Here is an 18064-nt window from a genome sequence, read left to right as displayed (position 1 = left end):
GTGCATTGCATTTGGGTGATTTAGTGATGTCTTATTACTTTGTATAGACACTTGTCAACCTGATCTATCAAAGACGACAAATGATGGTCAAAGCTCTCCTGGCTCCTACATAATCAGGCGAGAAAGAAAATATAAACTCACTTGGCTTTGTATATACATGTACATGTATCAAATAAAGTTAACAAGTATAAATTCAAGTTAAGATAATATTTTTTAAAACAACATAAAAATATAAAAGTTTAAAAAAATGTTTACTGAAAAAAATAATTCAATGCAAAAAAAAACTTGTTTTCTGTTCTGAGAAAAAGAAAAGATTGACTTGGGGTACAAATCCCTGCCCCATCCCAGAGAATCAAATGGTTGCTCCCTAAAGCATATTATTAACAATATCATTATCATAAGATTAATTTAAAAAATAAACATAACAGTCTCTCTGTTTAGAGAGCAAAGCTTTGACAAAATTTAGTTAATCTATAAATACCAAGTACATATATCAAATAAAGCATTATTTTCTTTCAACAGGTAACGATTATATTCATTTGATAACCAAGAGTAATAAATATTTACTACGTTTTGACCTTGAAGATGCACATGACAATGAGAGGTTTGCTGTCTACAACAATTTTATTATCAACGATGAGACAGATAAATACAGGCTAACTGTGTCCGATTATTCAGGAGATTTAGGTTAGCATTTATTGGGGTTTTCTAAAGAGTTAGGTAGTTTTTAAGGATTGTATTCAGTTACAATTTGTTTTACAAAAATCGACGACCAAGACAACATTGTACGGTACGTTGGCAAAACGTTTGCCCAACGTATCTACATGCATTGGCCCAACGTTGTTTTTAAACGTTGGCCCAATGTATAAGTGCAAAGTGGCCCTATAATGGCCCAACGTGATGGCTAAACGTTGGCACAACGTTGTAAGGTTTTATACAATACATTGGCCCAACGTTGGTCCAATGATTGAATATTACTTGCCGATGTTGCACAAACGTTGGGCCAACGTAGTAATACAAACTGTTAACAAACGTTGGCACTCCGTTGGTTCAATCTGTAAACTTTTCTATCCATATCAAGGATACTAAAATCCCATCAAGGCAACAACTGCAATAATTCCTGGTTCTAACATCAGTTCAAAATGGCGAAATATTTTTTTTTAAATGTTGCAATTATTGCGTTTTACAGATCCACTTTACCATGTTGTGTCTTACATACTACCCGAAAATTTTGTATTTTGCCACACTCTCTCCATCTTCCTGAAAATGCATGAAATATTTGCCAATGGACGTTTCAGTAACCAACAACCAATCAATCTCTCTCCAGGAATTGTACTTCTGAATTTTACCCATATTTGAATGAATTCAATCAACATATCAATGTTACCTATTTTTCTTAAATAATGAAAATACAAAGGTATGATTAAATATCATTTATTATTAGCTAGACAACCAGCAAAGTTTAAAAAATCTTTTTTGTATCTAGACGTTGCTAAATCAGATCTAGAAAGAAAATTATGAAGTCTATTCATGATAATTCTTTTATCTCATTTGTATAATATCATTACAGTTTTTGTTGCAATATCCAAGCTCTGTATGAAGGCATTGATAATTCATTTTATACAGCTATTGTTCTAGTTCTGTATTCCAACATGGTTTTTATTCACAAGAGTGTTCCTTCTGTTTTCTGCTACACTTTGTTTTGTCACTATTTCTGGCTCCGTCTTATGTTAAATCCTTTATCAAGTTTAGCATATCTTCGTAAAAGTTATTTCACTGCCTCTGTAATAAAGTAATGAATAAATGAGTACTCAATGTATGTATATTTAGAATGTATTCTAAATGTATATGAAACATTGTTTCCGGTGTCTTGGCACATTACAATAGTTACAAAAAATACCCTTTTTTTAATATTTTCCCTAGGCTATACAAGCCAAGGCAAAAAGCATATTGCATGCTTTACCATAATGGTTAGACTTCACCTCGCTAGCTAGGTTAAGCATGACAATTGAGTGTAGAAATGGATACAGGAAACTTTGTCACAAAACGTTCTAAGTAAATAAATAAAACTAGTTGAAAAAAAGTCAAATCTAAATACACTAGCATTAACGGTAGTATTAACATTTTATGCATATATATCTGTGAAATTCGAATCCGATGTAGCATAAAGGATGGCTATTATGTCAACTTACTTTCTTAAAGTTATTCATTCTGGGCTATCAAATGGTAGAATGCATTTTCCCCATCTCCATTCCCATGCATTTTCTAGCCAGGATGTTGTCAATAATTCCTATTATTCCTAGCTCTGTATTATTCCTTTTGCACTCTGATTTATTTTGTCTTCTGTAGTACTCAAATACCTGACCTATAAATTTATATCAAAATGTAAAATTGTATATTAAAAAGAAAAACTACTTCAAGTAATTCAGACCATTATCTGTATAGTCTTTTTCTTTTATAAATATTCTTATGTGTGGTATAGTCTTTTTTTTTTTACATTCCTCCTATTTTTTTATTTTTCAAGCGTCAGCTTTTTGTGACTAATATTACTAAAAAAAGTTTTGCCGAGGACAAAAAACTAAATTCAGTCGAGTCCGTATAATTATATATAAATTACAACATTCTTGTAACATGTGTAATGAATTTAATAAGATTAAGAAATAAATACTCTATTTGATATATAAAACACTGTTACACTGTGATGCAAGTGTGTATATGATCAGGTTTCACAAATATATCGTATATGTTTGCATGCGATTTAGAAATAATAAAACTAACAAATTCATTTATATTTCTTTGAAGTATAGAAATCAGTATACCACATTTCTGAAACATTACGGAACAAGGTACATCTAAAGACAGATTTTTTCCATTAACCTTTCAGTAATGGTAATACATGCAATCGTTATAGATTTCAGAAATAAAATATTAAAATATTGGTAATTTACAATTTGTGTGATGATACTAATGTTCAGTGGCAAATATTTCATGATTATTAAGGATTGAAATGATTTAAAGAAAATCTAGAAAATATTTCGCCTGAAACGTATCAACTTCAAAATCAATGTACATTTACTTACTGGTTCCAATATATGATCTCTGTGTTTCATCTCATAAAGACACAACTTGGGAATTTTACCAGTATAAATACACATGGATAGTGGCCAAATTGAATTCTGAGGAATACCAAAAGTGAAGGGAAGGGAAGTACAGAAGTTTAGTATAAGTTTAAACTCTTAGAAGTTTGGGGCATATAAATGCTGATTATATGCCGCACAGCCCTGTTTTGACCTTTCAAATTTTTTTTACGAAACGTCATAGAAAAAGTGGCAAATTTTAGCAGTAAAAGGAGTTTATATGGGAAATTGCATTGTCTATATTGCCTATGCATACAAAAGAAACATTGCAACATTTTTTAAGGGCTGCATATAGGTAGCCTGTTAACAAAAACTAATCAAATATTAAAAATACATAGTTTCTGTCCTTATCCAAGATCTCCTCCTTTTCCAGATACAGTAAGAAAAACCTTTCGCCCAGTTAAACAAATCTACGGAACCAACCTTTTCGATGTATTGTTAATTCTCTGTAAAAGTTCATGAACTATTTGCAACAAGATATTTAGCATACAACCACTAAATGATATTTGACTTTTCTAGGTGATTCTTCAGGCTTTACATACAACAATAACGCTGTATTCAGTACAAAAGATCAAGATGCTACTTCGAGCTGCACAAGTGGCCGACAGGGGGCATGGTGGTATAAAGGCTGTACTTGGGTGAATCTTAATGGTCCATGGGTGCCAGGTACAAATTCTTGGGCTTCCATGATGTGGAACAGTTGGAAAAGCCAGGAAGGAATGAAAAAGACATCAATGAAACTTCGCAGAAAATGAAATTTGATTGTCAGAGTCGATACCTTGATGTCTGAATATAATCAAGTACATGTATGTTTCACATAATGTCTGAAAATAATCAAGTACATGTGTGTTTCACATTTGATTGTCCGAGTCAGTACTTTGATGTCTGAATATAATCAAGTACATGTGTGTTTCACATGTTGTCTGAATATAGTCAATTACATGCGTGTTTCACATGTTGTCTGAATATAATCAATTACACATGTGTGTTTCACATGTTGTCTGAGTATAATCAATTACATAAAAAAGTATATGTGTTTCACATGTCTGAGTATAATCAATTACATATGTGTGTTTCACATGTTATCTGACTAATCAATTACATATGTGTGTTTTACATGTCTGAGTATAACCAGTTACACATGTGTTTTTCAAATGTTGTCTGAATATAATCAATTACATGTATGTTTCACATGTTTCATTAGAATCCGTAATTGCAAGGTACTCACTCCCACATCAAATTTTATTTCCGTATAATATACAACAGCTATGAATGCATGTGCTATCCTTGACAATGTAAACACAAAGTATAAAAAAAAAGCTTAATATAATTTTTAAGTTCATGGTTGTAGCATACAAACGTAATTATAAGAGCTGAATGCTACTTTTTAGAATTATAAAGGGTTGTAAAAGCGTTGATCGCGCGCACATTTTTGAAATGAAGCGCTTCCGTCAACGCGTTTGCAACCCTTATAAAAAGAAGCATTTTCGTCTTTAATATTATTAGTTTTACCCGCTGTTATGCTGTGGAACATTTTTACTTTTTAAACTTATTGGTCACGTGTGTATACCATAGCAGATTTAAATAAACGTGTTGTCTTTTTTTTTCTTTTTACCGTTTTTGCTTTTTATATAAAAATTAGAAGATGGTTACGATTGCCAATGAGACAACGCCCTTTTACCAGAGACAAAATGACAAAGAAGTTAACAACTAAAGGTCACCGTATGGCCTTCAACAATGAGCAAAACCCATACCGTATAGCAAACTATCAAAAAATGTAAATCATTTCAAACGAGAAAACTAACGGCCTGATTTATGTACAAAACAATAAACGAAAAGCGAATATGATATACGGCTCCTGTCTTGGGACAGGCAAACACAGAATGTGGCGGGGTTAAACATGTTTACTGGTACCAACCCCCCTTAACCTTAGAAAGGGGTGTAACAGTAGGACATCAGTGAATTAAAAAATAAAACAGTTGAAAAGGATCAGATCGATACAAAGTATATAAAAACCCGTAGGCTAACAAAAACACAAAAGACACAAAGTACAGATCAAGGAGTACTTGAAGTTTAATACTGAAAGATAGTTTAAAGCCAATAACAACTAGTTGAAAATCATGAATCAAAGACTAAAATTTGTTTTGTTTTTGGGTCTTTTTTTTCGTTTTTTTATTTCTTATTATTATCAACATTACCACACAATCACAAAGAACAGAAATGTATCGATTAAGATATCTCTGTCTTTCGATTAACATGTTAGTAACTTTATCTGTAGTAGTCGTTTCAATTCTTTTTGCGGTAATACAACTTACAAAAATGTGCTTTTGGACATGCAGAGACTTATAAGAGCCATTGTTTTTTTTTTTTGATAACATTTATGTTCGTAATAAACTCATCATAAATACACGGGTTAAAATTTTGTACGCCAGACGCGCTTTTCGTCTACATAAGCTCAAGTCATCTATTCCTGGTGTAGAAAATCCTTAGTATTTCGAAAAAAATCTAATTTTTGTTGGAGTATACCTATTATACAATTGTTGTTTGTCTTTTTTCGTTTTTAGCCATGGCGTTGTCAGTTTATTTTCGACATTTGAATTTGAATGTCCCTTTGGTATCCTTTCCTCTCTTTTGGCATTCCGATTGGGAATGTAACGAAATACAATAATGGTTCGATTACACAACATAAAAACACAAAACAAAAAACACATTTTGAAAGTGACATTAACAATACCTAAAAAAATATCAAAGTAAAGACATTAGCATATGGCACGATGACAACGATCTACCCGAAACCTAAAGAACACCCAACCTAGATATAATAATTAAAAATAGAAAATACGACAACCTATGAACTTTAAAGTTGGAAATTATACGAAGGGAAATGAAGTCTTAGAGAGAAGTAGAACAACAAACAGAAACATCATTTATCTAAAAATAGAATAAAAACCCAAATATCAAGGAAAATCAATATATCATCTACTCAGACGAGCATTTATAGCAACAAAAGACCACAATAGATAGCTGAATCAATCAAGCAGTTGAAGGGCATAGAAAACAATAGAATCCAAAAAGGTATTCAAAATCTAACTAAGGCTTTGTATGCCTAGCTAGAAATGCAAGAGTGTTTTGAGTGGTTTAAACGTTGTATAAACATTTATTTGTAACACAATGTCTAAGTTGATGATATTTTCAGACTGCTAGGCTTGGAGTCAAAATATATTAACCGATAGAAGCATCGACACAGTGGTTCTAAAAACGAAAATTCGTCAAAGATACACAGCTTTTAATTTAAGTTGACGTACGCGCGTTAGTAATAGGAGCTCAAATTAAAAAAAAATAATAGAAGGGGACATTAATAACATATAAAAAATAACAATAATGAATACATTTTATTTTATAATGGTGTAACATTTTGATTGTACATTATACAATAACATGATTGATTGTAAACTATACAATAACATGATTGGTTGTATATTATACAATAACATGATTGATTGTTGGTTGCTCAACGTCCAGTGACCAATATTTCATACATGTTCAGGACGAGAACAAATCAACAATAAATACAACAGGTAGGTCCTGTAATAGAGTTCGTCCGGATGAAGATCGGGAAAATTTGACCTGCAACGGGGAAATGAGGGTATATTTGATAGGGACAGAAATTTGCAACATGCCACCTAAGGAGCTCTCAAAGAGTTGTAGCAAGGTTCTTTACGTGCTAATAGCGTGGCACTCTTTTTACATAGGGCTTAGGATTTAACGTCCCCAATTTAACCAGACGTGGCTGCGCACTTGTACATCCCACACAGCCAAATGGACGCTCCACTTTGGCGAGGGTTCTACTGCCGGTCGGAGGAAGACTAATGGTGACATATTTCTAGTCCCCAGTCACCCTGGGGGGATATACAATAACATAATAAATATATATATTAAAACAATCAATACCCAGCCATCATTCAGTTGCCTTATGTGACACACATTTACAAAATAATTCACATTTTTATGAACATAACATTTACATAAATTTGTTTTACGAACAATTCAAAAAGATTTATCGTTTACATAAATACAAATTCAATTAATGAATTATAATATTAATAATAATAACAAACTAAAAGAACAATACAGCAAAGATGTAAATCCCTAAAAACGGATTTCTATTTCATAATTGGTTTTCTGATTCATCCTTCAAAAGAGAGGCGAAAGATACCAAAGGGACATTCAAACTCACAAGTGGAAAATAAACTGACAACGCCATGGCTAAAAAGAAAAAGACCAATAGACAAACAACAGTAAACAAAACAAAACATAGAAAAGTAAAGACTGAGCAACACGAACTCCACCAAAAACAGGAGGGGATTTCAGGTTCTCCGGAAGGGTAATAAGCAGATCCTGCTTCACACGTGGCAACCAACAGCCAACTATTGTACAAATAACAGACACACGAATAAAAGTTTGCTCTATTTGTACTTGTACAAATTAAGTCTCCTGTTACTCCGCTTCCATGTTGAGCAAACGGTAATGTAAATATTCCTTTTTGGAGACAGTTCATAATGGGTTTGTCTTCGCGGTCCTCGTTTTAACTATATCGATTTCTTTGAAAAATAAGAGACAAATATTTGAATTTAGCAAAAAAACCCTTCCGGGTGTTAATTACAGGATAAAACAAAATATGGTCATTGTCAGAAATATGAAATGTAATTTTACTTGCTACAAAATAGAAGTAAAGATCGGCAAGCCTCGCTTTTCGTCCTGTTTTATAAATCTCGTTCAAATAAATTCTATATTTTCGAACAACGTATATATATTTTTTACATTTATAGTTTAATTCTAATGTGAACCACGAATTAAAGTGTTCAAGAAAATACATATTACAGACATCTAATTCTAGATTTATTTCCATATCTTCTTACGGAGCCACGTATTCATGAAAATTTGTATCAGGAAAAAAAATCCACAGTAACAACCAAACATTAACATCATACTTGTTTCCAATAAGATTTAAACAATCGAATTATGTATTCCTGTATTCCTATTGAAAATATTATTGAATGGTAGTTGATTTCAACTTCACCGACAAACTTGCTTCTACGATTCGGGGAATTCGAAAGGTCTTCAGTGATGTAGCGCTGTCTGGGAATGCATATGTTAATGTTGTTACTTATATGTAGGAAATAGTGCTGTCTGGGATTTCGTATGTTGTTACTTGTATGTAGGAAAGAGTACTGTCTAAGAATGCGTATGTAGTAACTTACATATAGGAAATAGCGCTGTCTAGGAATGCGTATGTAGTCAATTGCATTTAGTAAATAGTGCTGTTTGGGAATGCGTACGGAGTCACTTGCATGTAGAAAATAGTGCTGTCTTGAAATGCGTATGTAGTTACTTGTATGTAGGAAATGGTGCTGTCTAGAAATGCGTATGTAGTCACTTGCATGTAGGAAATAGTGCTGTCTGGGAATGCGTATGCTGTTACTTATATGTAGGAAATAGTGCTGTCTGGGAATGCATATGTAGTTACTTGTATGTAGGATAAAGTGCTGTTTGGGAATGCGCATGTAGTTACTTGCATGCAGGAAATAGTGCTGTCTGGGAATGCGTATGAAGTTACTTGTATGTAAGAAATAAAGCTCTCTGGAATGGGTGTATAGTTACTTGTATGTAGGATATAGTGCTGTCTAGGAATGTGTATATATTTACTGGCATGTAGGAAATTATTCTGTGCGTATGATGTTACTTGTATGTAACAAAAAGTGCTGTCTGGAAATGATGTTACTTGTATACAGGAAATAGTGCTGTCTGGGAATGCGAATGTAGTTACTTTTATGTAGGAAATAGTGCTGTCTGGGAATGCGAATATAGTTACTTGTATGTAGGAAATAGTGCTGTCTGGGAATGCGTTTGTAGTTACTTTTATGTAGGATAAAGTGCTGTTTGGAAAAGCGTATGTAGTTACTTGCATGTAGGAATTAGTGCTGTCTGGGAACGCGTATGAAGATACTTGTATGTAAGAAATAAAGCTCTCTGGAAATGCGTATGTAGTTACTTGTATGTAGGAAGTAGTGCTGACTAGGAATGCGTATGTATATACTTGTATGTAGGAAATCTTTCTGTGCGTATAATGTTACTTGTACGTTAGAAAAAGTTCTGTCTGGAAATGATGTTACTTGGCTTTGTAAATAACACCTCAAAGGATTCATAAAAAATGTTTATCTGTTAGACGATTGTCTGTCATATTTCTTTTTTATTATAGATTTTATCGTTTTAATTGTTTCACATTTTACATGTCGGATCTTCATTGTTGAAAGCCGTACGACGACCAATAATATCTTTCATTTACGTGTCCTTGGTTATCAGGTGGATGGTTGTGTCGCTGGCAATAATACCACATCTCCAACGATGGGAGGGGTGGGAGAGGGGGCAGGAAGATTTTGAAAATAAATATTCTGGTCCGGTAAGAAGTGGAAATAAAAACAGAATGAAAATGAATAGTTTACTCAACAACATGCAGTATAAAACATTCTGAAATGTACAGCCAATTCAAAAGATGAAAATAATTTACCACAGAATAAACCCATGGGCTCACATAAAAACACCATCCGGCCCAAAGTATCAAACTGTTGTCCCAAAATTGGTCCAAATATTTTTGAAACAATAAGATCATAAATATACTATCACGATGGAAAAATCTCTGAATATAAAATGACATTACCACTGTGTCTAAACTACCCCGGCGAAAAATGTTTTGACTCAATAGTATCTAATGTCCGGTACGGTGACGGACCATCAACAGACAGAGAAAGGTAAAAATTCTGTTTATTTATATGTTGTTTTAATGATATTGAAGAATATACATACACAAATAACTATTTTCGATAGTGTGATGTAATATTTTCTGTAACCGTTCTAGATTTATGGAGAATTAAGTAAAAAGGCACATCAAAATGGTGAATTGAGTGAACCCTGCCTCGAATATGTTTAATTTCTCTTTAAATAGAGCACATTGTACGGAAAGAAAAGTACGGAAAGAAAGATATTAACACAGAGATTTCAAGACTTGTCACTATGATCACCTCAATATTTGCATGTCTGTGCATTGAGTGAAAGAAGTGGGTCATGTCAAAATTGAAGCACCCGGTTTTGTCAATGTGTACGACCCAGTTTTGTCCTAAAATTTCACAAAGCAGACCCGGTTTTGTCATAGAAAATAATGCATAATCGCATGACGAAAATTAAAATATTGCGTTCAACCGCAGTTTGAGGGATCGTTGAAAAACATTTTCTTTCAGAGGATAACTTATAACTTTTTTGAATCCGTAAACACTTGAATTCCTGCTATATTAGAACAAAGCAAATTTCAATTTGTTTTGTATAAAAAAAAAGGAAAAATTAAAAAGAAATGAAGGTTTTGTAACGCAATTAGATTTTTTTATATCAACTATGTAAATTTAAGTGTTAAAACTTAAATAGTGTTCGGCCTTGAAAATTTAAGGACGCACATATGATTTGTGATTTTCTAGGACAAGAAGAAGGTTATCTTAATGTTCCGCTCTACTTAAAGGGGTAGACAGTATGATCGTTTGAAAATAAATATTTTGAAACTAAACGTTCATTATAAAGCAAAAGAATAAGACAAATGTATATGCATGCAGAATCGCCCAAAGAAAAAGAATTTCCATGCGGCGCAAAAGGATCACAATAATAGTGCGTTAAAAATCTGTTTACCCCTCCTTGTTACAATAATACTTAGTATAAATACTTAGTATAAATCAGAATTTGATAAGACTGTCGTACAAGTGAGAGGTTTAGCGCTATAAAACCAGGTTCAATCCACCATTTTCTACATTTGAAAATGCCTGTACCAAGTCAGGAATATGACAGTTGTTGTACATATGTTTGATGTGTTTTGTCATTTGATTTTGCCATGTGATTAGGGACTTTCCGATTGAATTTCCTCGGAGTTCAGTATTTTTGTGATTTTACTTTTTTTTTTAGTATAATAGTCTTAGGCCATCCGGAAATTGCAATGATGATTATTTGATCAGTAATTTTATAAATAAACGATGTTTTATCTCTTTTTTTTTTCTTTTTTTTTTTTAACATTAACAAATTCTTTAATGCACTAGTATCAAGTTGTTAACACCTGCCCTATATAGTACAACTATTATATATAGGTTTATCTCTTCATTGTATAATGATTATCGTACATTGACAAATGTTCTACAATTTAAGCTCGTTGGTCAAGTTTAAAATTGTCAATATGCAAGGGCGGACCGATGCCATGCTTTTTGAAAGGGGCGTATTCATCAACGGATTTTATACCGCCGAGCGTAGCAAGGGGAACTTTTGTTTAACGATTTTATGCTTAATAAAAAATCATATATAAATCGTAAAACACATGATAAAATAATTATTTCTAGCCACCAAAAAAAGGGGGGGGGGAGGGGGTCGGCGTACTCCCTCTACTCCACATGGATCCGCCACTGATATAATGTAACTATATCGTATACATCATAAAATTTAATAAAAGACGAAAAAATAGAGACAGCCGCCAATCGCATTTTTACTTTAGGGGCTCTGTAATCAAATGAGTTAAGCCTTTTTCAACTCACTGAATTTTATAGTTTGTTAATATGTTGTTCTGTTATACCAGTTTTTTCTTGTTTTTTGGGAGGGGAGGGCGCTTACACGTTCAACGCCGCCATTCTGTATGTGCCAGTACCGAATCCAGGAGCCTGTAAATCGGTGGTTGTCTATTGTTGCTGTATATCATACATGTATTTGTTTTTCGTTTTTTATTTTGTACATAAATCAGGTCGTTAGTTTTCACATTAGTTTATTTTTACAGTTTTCATTTCGGGGCCTTTTTTAGCTTGCTATGCCGTATGGGCGTTTCTCATTGTTGGATGCCATACGGTGTTCTATATTTGTTAACTTTTACGTCATTTGGTCTCTGATGGAAAGCTGTCTCATTGTAATTTTTCACGGGCTAAATTGCCACTTGGGTTGTTCTACGAAGACGAAGACGAAGACGAAGACGAAGATATTGGACGTTATAATGTTGCTAACCAACTTTTATTCATGCCATGCTCAATGCTCATTTTACCATGGGTAGGCATTATATTTGTTAGGATTTTTAAACCAAGCATTAGCAAGGTATAAAATATTGACAAATATAATGCCTACCGATGTTAAAATGAGCGTAGAGCTTGCATGATAGAATTATTTTGATTCTAATAGGGAAGATTAGAACTTGTGTATTTCGAAGCGGACATAAAATACACGTTCGAAAGGCAACCATTTTGATTTGAGATATCCAAAACGTTCTAATAGATATAAGAAGATGTGGAATGAGTGCTAATGAGACAACTCTTCATCCAAGTCACAATTTGTAAAAGTAAACCATTATAGGTCAAAGAACGGCCTTCAAAAAGGAGCTTTTTCTCTCACTGTCCGTCAATGGATGAACCAATGAGTAAATACATTGTAAACATAGCGTATAGTATAGTAAAGCATACTATCATTACTCTTTTGATGAATTGATATGGTAACACAATCACACCACATCTTTTTATTTTTACATCATTACAGTAGTATAGAAAACAAACAAACATTTGTTAGATTATTTCAATAAGGGAATATTCAATCCAGATACCTTTTATCAAATGCAGCGATCATAACTTAGTTATTTCACTTGACCAATATACTTTGTTTTCGAAGGAGGAACTACTAAATCAAAATTAAGTTAAAACAAATGAAAATAATTAAATCTGAAACGAGAACAATACTCTCATTTTTATTTGTAAGTTTTAGTTTAAAACAGGAGTTTCGAACACGTTGTCAATAAACTGACAACGCCATGGCAAAAAAGGAAAGAACAAAAAGACAAACAAAAATGTACAAAACCCAACATAGAAAACTAAAGACTGAGCAACACTAACCACACTAAACCCGGGGTGATCTCGGGTGCTCCGGAAGGTTGTACACGACGTATTTCTGTTTTATCATACTTCTTTAATTTATTTCAAGATACGTTTGTCAGTGACAGAAATTCAGATCACTGATGTATCTATCTGATGGTACTTTGTCGTGTTTCCGTAGATTTTTATCATATGGATCATTTTAGTTTTACTACTAGCTTACCAAACTTACCAAATTAGAGTTTGACACGGATTAAGTGGTTCACTGAAAATGAAAATGTGACAGGATTAGGGGGCACGGTATTTTATGGACACATTTTATTGTTTTAAATGTTTTGAATATTGATGTACCTGCATGTGTATCTTCGATATTCATAATCGCCTCTTGTGGTAGCCTGCTCGTCTGGAGTGCGGGAGTTCTTGGATCATGGGTCCGTTCAAATCAAAAATTGATTGCCTCTTCAGCTAAACACGCGGTATTTAGGAGTAGGAGCAAAGCTTGATTGGTCCGGATTCAGAATAATGTGTACTGATAGGGCAACATGTCTTTCTGTGGACCTTGAGAACTAGCACGTTAAAAAAATGGATTGTCTGTAAAGTACAAAGCCGGGTTCATATTCATTATCTCGTCCTGAATATGCATATTCAAACTATAATACACATATGCAATGAACACTTATGGTCCAACATTTATACATCCTCTTGATATATATATATATATATATATAAACAAGTTTAAATTGAACGTATAAACCTATGATTGCGTTGGATAAAAACCGCAATTTTTTTACGTGTGCATGCAAAACAAATTTGTTGTTAGAGAGGTCTAAATACAGCACAAACAACATTTTCCAAAAGACCAAAAAAGTGAAAAAGTGTATTTTAACAAAACGCATTTGACTAACAGGTCGAACAACAAATGTTCTTAAACTCTGCTGACTGCCATTGGCGATTGCAAAATAAACGGATCACCGATGTAATAAATGGATCTTAATTATAAATTTAATACTAAACAGAAAACAATAAATTTGCGGAAAAGATGATATACCGCAAACAAAAGGTGCAAAGGTTTTTTTACACCATATCCGGATTTCGACAATTAATGTCTCTTCAGTGATGTTAGGAGTCGAAACGATATTTGGAAAGCCATACAATTTACCTCAATTTAGGATAGACTCTTGAATTTTGAGGAGTCAAAATAGGATGAACGAATCATATAAACCCGAAGGCAAATATAATACAAGGCCAAACGAAAAAATATAAACAAGTCTAAATTGAAAACAACGTTCAAACCTATGATTGCGTTGGATAAAAACCACAATTTTTATACGTGTACATGCAAAACAAATTTCTTGTTAGAGGGGTCTAAATACAGCACAAACAACATTTTCCAAAAGACCAAAAAAGTGAAAAAGTATATTTTAACAAAACGCATTTGACTAACTATATATATATATGCGTTGCGCAAAGTCGAAAGTCGAAAACAATATCCTTCTAAAATATTTTTACCACAAATAAATGTAAGGAGCCTCTGGCCTTTGTTAGTCTTTTGTGTTTTTCATTTTAGTTCATTTATATGTTTTAGAGTTTAGTGTGACATCCATTTTTACTGAACTATAAGTACACATTTTTGTTTAAGGGCCAGCTGATGCCCGCCTCCGGGTGCGGGATTTTTTCGCTGTGTTGAAGACCAAATTGTGACCTTGGGCTGTTTTCTGCTCTTTGGTTGGGTTGTTGTCTCTTTGACACTTTCCCCATTTCCATTTTTAATCTTATTGGTTGAGAATGAAAGAAAGAAAGAAAGAAAGAAAGAAAGAACTTGGGATAATGAAAAATGATTGTCAAAATCAAAACTAGAAGCGATGGCATGATAGGTAAGGCATACATTTGTTTATACGTGATCTAATGTATGTGAAAATTAAGGCGGGAATCTGGAGAACCACGTGATAAATAAAAATACATGATTTCTATCATTTTTAGCATGTAAAAACTATTAATATGGACGAAAATTCCAGTATTTTTTTTTAAAGTCTTGGAATACTTTGTTTAATTTTGAGCAACGCATTTAATAAAACACATAGATTGACAATTACCGTTCCCATTAGGTGCGTACGTCCAGTTACGAAAGTATGTCATTTTATTGGAAATCTCCTTTAGAACTGACCAGCGTCATAGGAACAATATATTTACTTATTCCGTCCCCAGAAAAACGAACAAATTCATAGAAAGAAAACGTAAACAAATAAACCACTTTATTCACTAATGGACAACAAACAATAATAATTACTAACACAAATAACATCAAATCGAAAGCAATGTTAGTCAAAACAGCCTACAATGAAATTAGTATATGTTTAGAATATAAACTGATATATGATTTACAAAGAAATTTCAATCATTGTTTGGAATCTAATCTTTATATCCGATGTTACGTAGATAGTTATTTGTATATTGATTTTCAAACTTTTTTAACACAAATAAATTTCAAAGAGGAATGGTAATATCCAAATAGTTATAGAATAACTAATCGAAGAATTCAAATAGAGAAAAATATTCAACGAGTGACCGAACAACACATTAATTCACGAATGCGCGTAGCGCATGAGTTAATTATCAGTGTTGTTCGGTCACGAGTTGAATATTTTTCGATATTTGAATTCTTTGATTAGTTATTCTTTTTATTACATTCAAATGGCAAATGGCTTTTTTAAAAAAATTAATGTAGAAAATGTAAGGAACTATATCTTTTTTCTACGCATTCACAATTTGTTTTGATCCGACGTTATCGACGTCTTGACAACGCCTATTGTTGTATGACGTCAGAGAGTGAAATAACCAAGTTTATTTCACATGTGAAATTATCGGTTTTTATTTGACTTGGAAATCAATGTAATTCATTGTTACCAATGTAATAATTATGAATAGTTGTCTGATTGGCAATCATACACCATCTCCTTATTTTCATACCGTTTATTTTACACTGTTGCATCCTTTGTACCTTTGTTTGTTTTTAAATTTGAATAATAATATTCATGAACTAATTAATTTTTAGTGTTGAATATGTATGTTTAATTTTCATACGTGCAACCACTAGTGTTTATCAAATAACAATACCATGAGAGCAGGTTTTTATTCTTTGGTGGTTTATTTCATCGGTTTATTGAGGTAAGTGAAATATAAGACATATCATTTTACATATTATAAAACAGAAAATATAGTTTTCCTTTCATCAGTAAGTTTTAACAGACTGTTCTAGTAACAGATTATCCTAGAAACTTAGCATGCTTAGTAAGTAGAACAAATATATAGCACTCTTTCAATTTATATAATCTAAGACACTTAGCATGCTTAGTGAGGTGAGTAGAACGGATAGATAATGCTCTTTCAATTCAGATTATCTTAGACACTTAGCATGCTTAGTGAGGTGAGTAGAACAAATAGATAGCACTCTTTCAATTCAGATTATCTTAGACACTTAGCATGCTTAGTGAGGTGAGTAGAACAAATAGATAGCACTCTTTCAATTCAGATAATCTTAGACACTTAGCATGCTTAGTAAGGTGAGTAGAACAAATAGATAGCACTCTTTCAATTCAGATAATCTAAGACACTTAGCATGCTTAGTGAGGTGATTAGCACAAATAGATAGTGCTCTTTCAATTAAGATTATCTTAGACACTCAGCATGCTTAATGAGGTGAGTAGAACAAATAGATAGTGCTCTTTCAATTCAGATTATCTTAGACACTTAGCATGCTTAGTGAGGTGAGTAGAACAAATAGATAGCACTCTTTCAATTCAGATTATCTTAGACACTTGGCATGCTTAGTGAGGTGAGTAGAACAAATAGATAGTGCTTTTTCAATTTAGATTATCTTAGACACTTAGCATGCTTAGTGAGGTGAGTAGAACAAATAGATAGCACTCTTTCAATTTAGATTATCATAGACACTTAGCATGCTTAGTGAGGTGAGTAGAACAAATAGATAGCACTCTTTCAATTCAGATTATCTCAGACACTTAGCATGCTTAGTGAGGTGAGGAGAACAAATAGATAGTGCTCTTTCAATTTAGATTATCTTAGACACTTAGCATGCTTAGTCAGTAGAACAAACAGATATCACTCTTTCTTTTCAGATTATCTTAGACACTTAACATGCTTAGTAAGCAGAACAAATAGATAGCACCCTTTTAATTCAGATTATCTTAGACACTTAGCATGCTTAGTAAGTATAACAAATATATAGCACCCTTAAATTCAGATTATCTTAGACACTTAGCATGCTTAGTGAGGTGAGTAGAACAAATAGATAGCACTCTTTCAATTTAGATTATCTTAGACACTCAGCATGCTTAGTGAGGTGAGTAGAACAAATAGATAGCGCTCTTTCAATTCAGATTATCTTAGACACTTAGCATGCTTAGTGAGGTGAGTAGAACAAATAGATAGTGCTCTTTCAATTCAGATTATCTTAGACACTTAGCATGCTTAGTGAGGTGAGTAGAACAAATAGATAGCACTCTTTTAATTAAGATATTCGTAGACACTTAGCATGCTTAGTAAGGTGAGTAGAACAAATAGATAGCACTCTTTCAATTCAATTAATCTTAGACACTTAGCATGCTTAGTGAGGTGAGTAGAACAAATAGATAGCACTCTTTCAATTTATATAATCTAAGACACTTAGCATGCTTAGTGAGGTGAGTAGAACGGATAGATAATGCTCTTTCAATTCAGATTATCTTAGACACTTAGCATGCTTAGTGAGGTGAGTAGAACAAATAGATAGTGTTCTTTCAATTCAGATTATCTTAGACATTTAGCATGCTTAGTGAGGTGAGTAGAACAAATAGATAGCACTCTTTCAATTCAGATTATCCCAGACACTTAGCATGCTTAGTGAGGTGAGTAGAACAAATAGATAGCACTCTTTCAATTCACATTTTCTTAGACACTTAGCATGCTTAGTCAGTAGAACAAACAGATAGCACTTTTTCTTTT

This window comes from Mytilus californianus, unplaced genomic scaffold (genome assembly GCF_021869535.1).
Source record: "Mytilus californianus isolate M0D057914Y unplaced genomic scaffold, xbMytCali1.0.p SCAF_25, whole genome shotgun sequence".
NCBI lineage: Eukaryota > Metazoa > Mollusca > Bivalvia > Mytilida > Mytilidae > Mytilus > Mytilus californianus.
The sequence above is the reverse complement of the archived record's forward strand: the minus strand, read 5'-3'. Positions refer to the sequence as shown.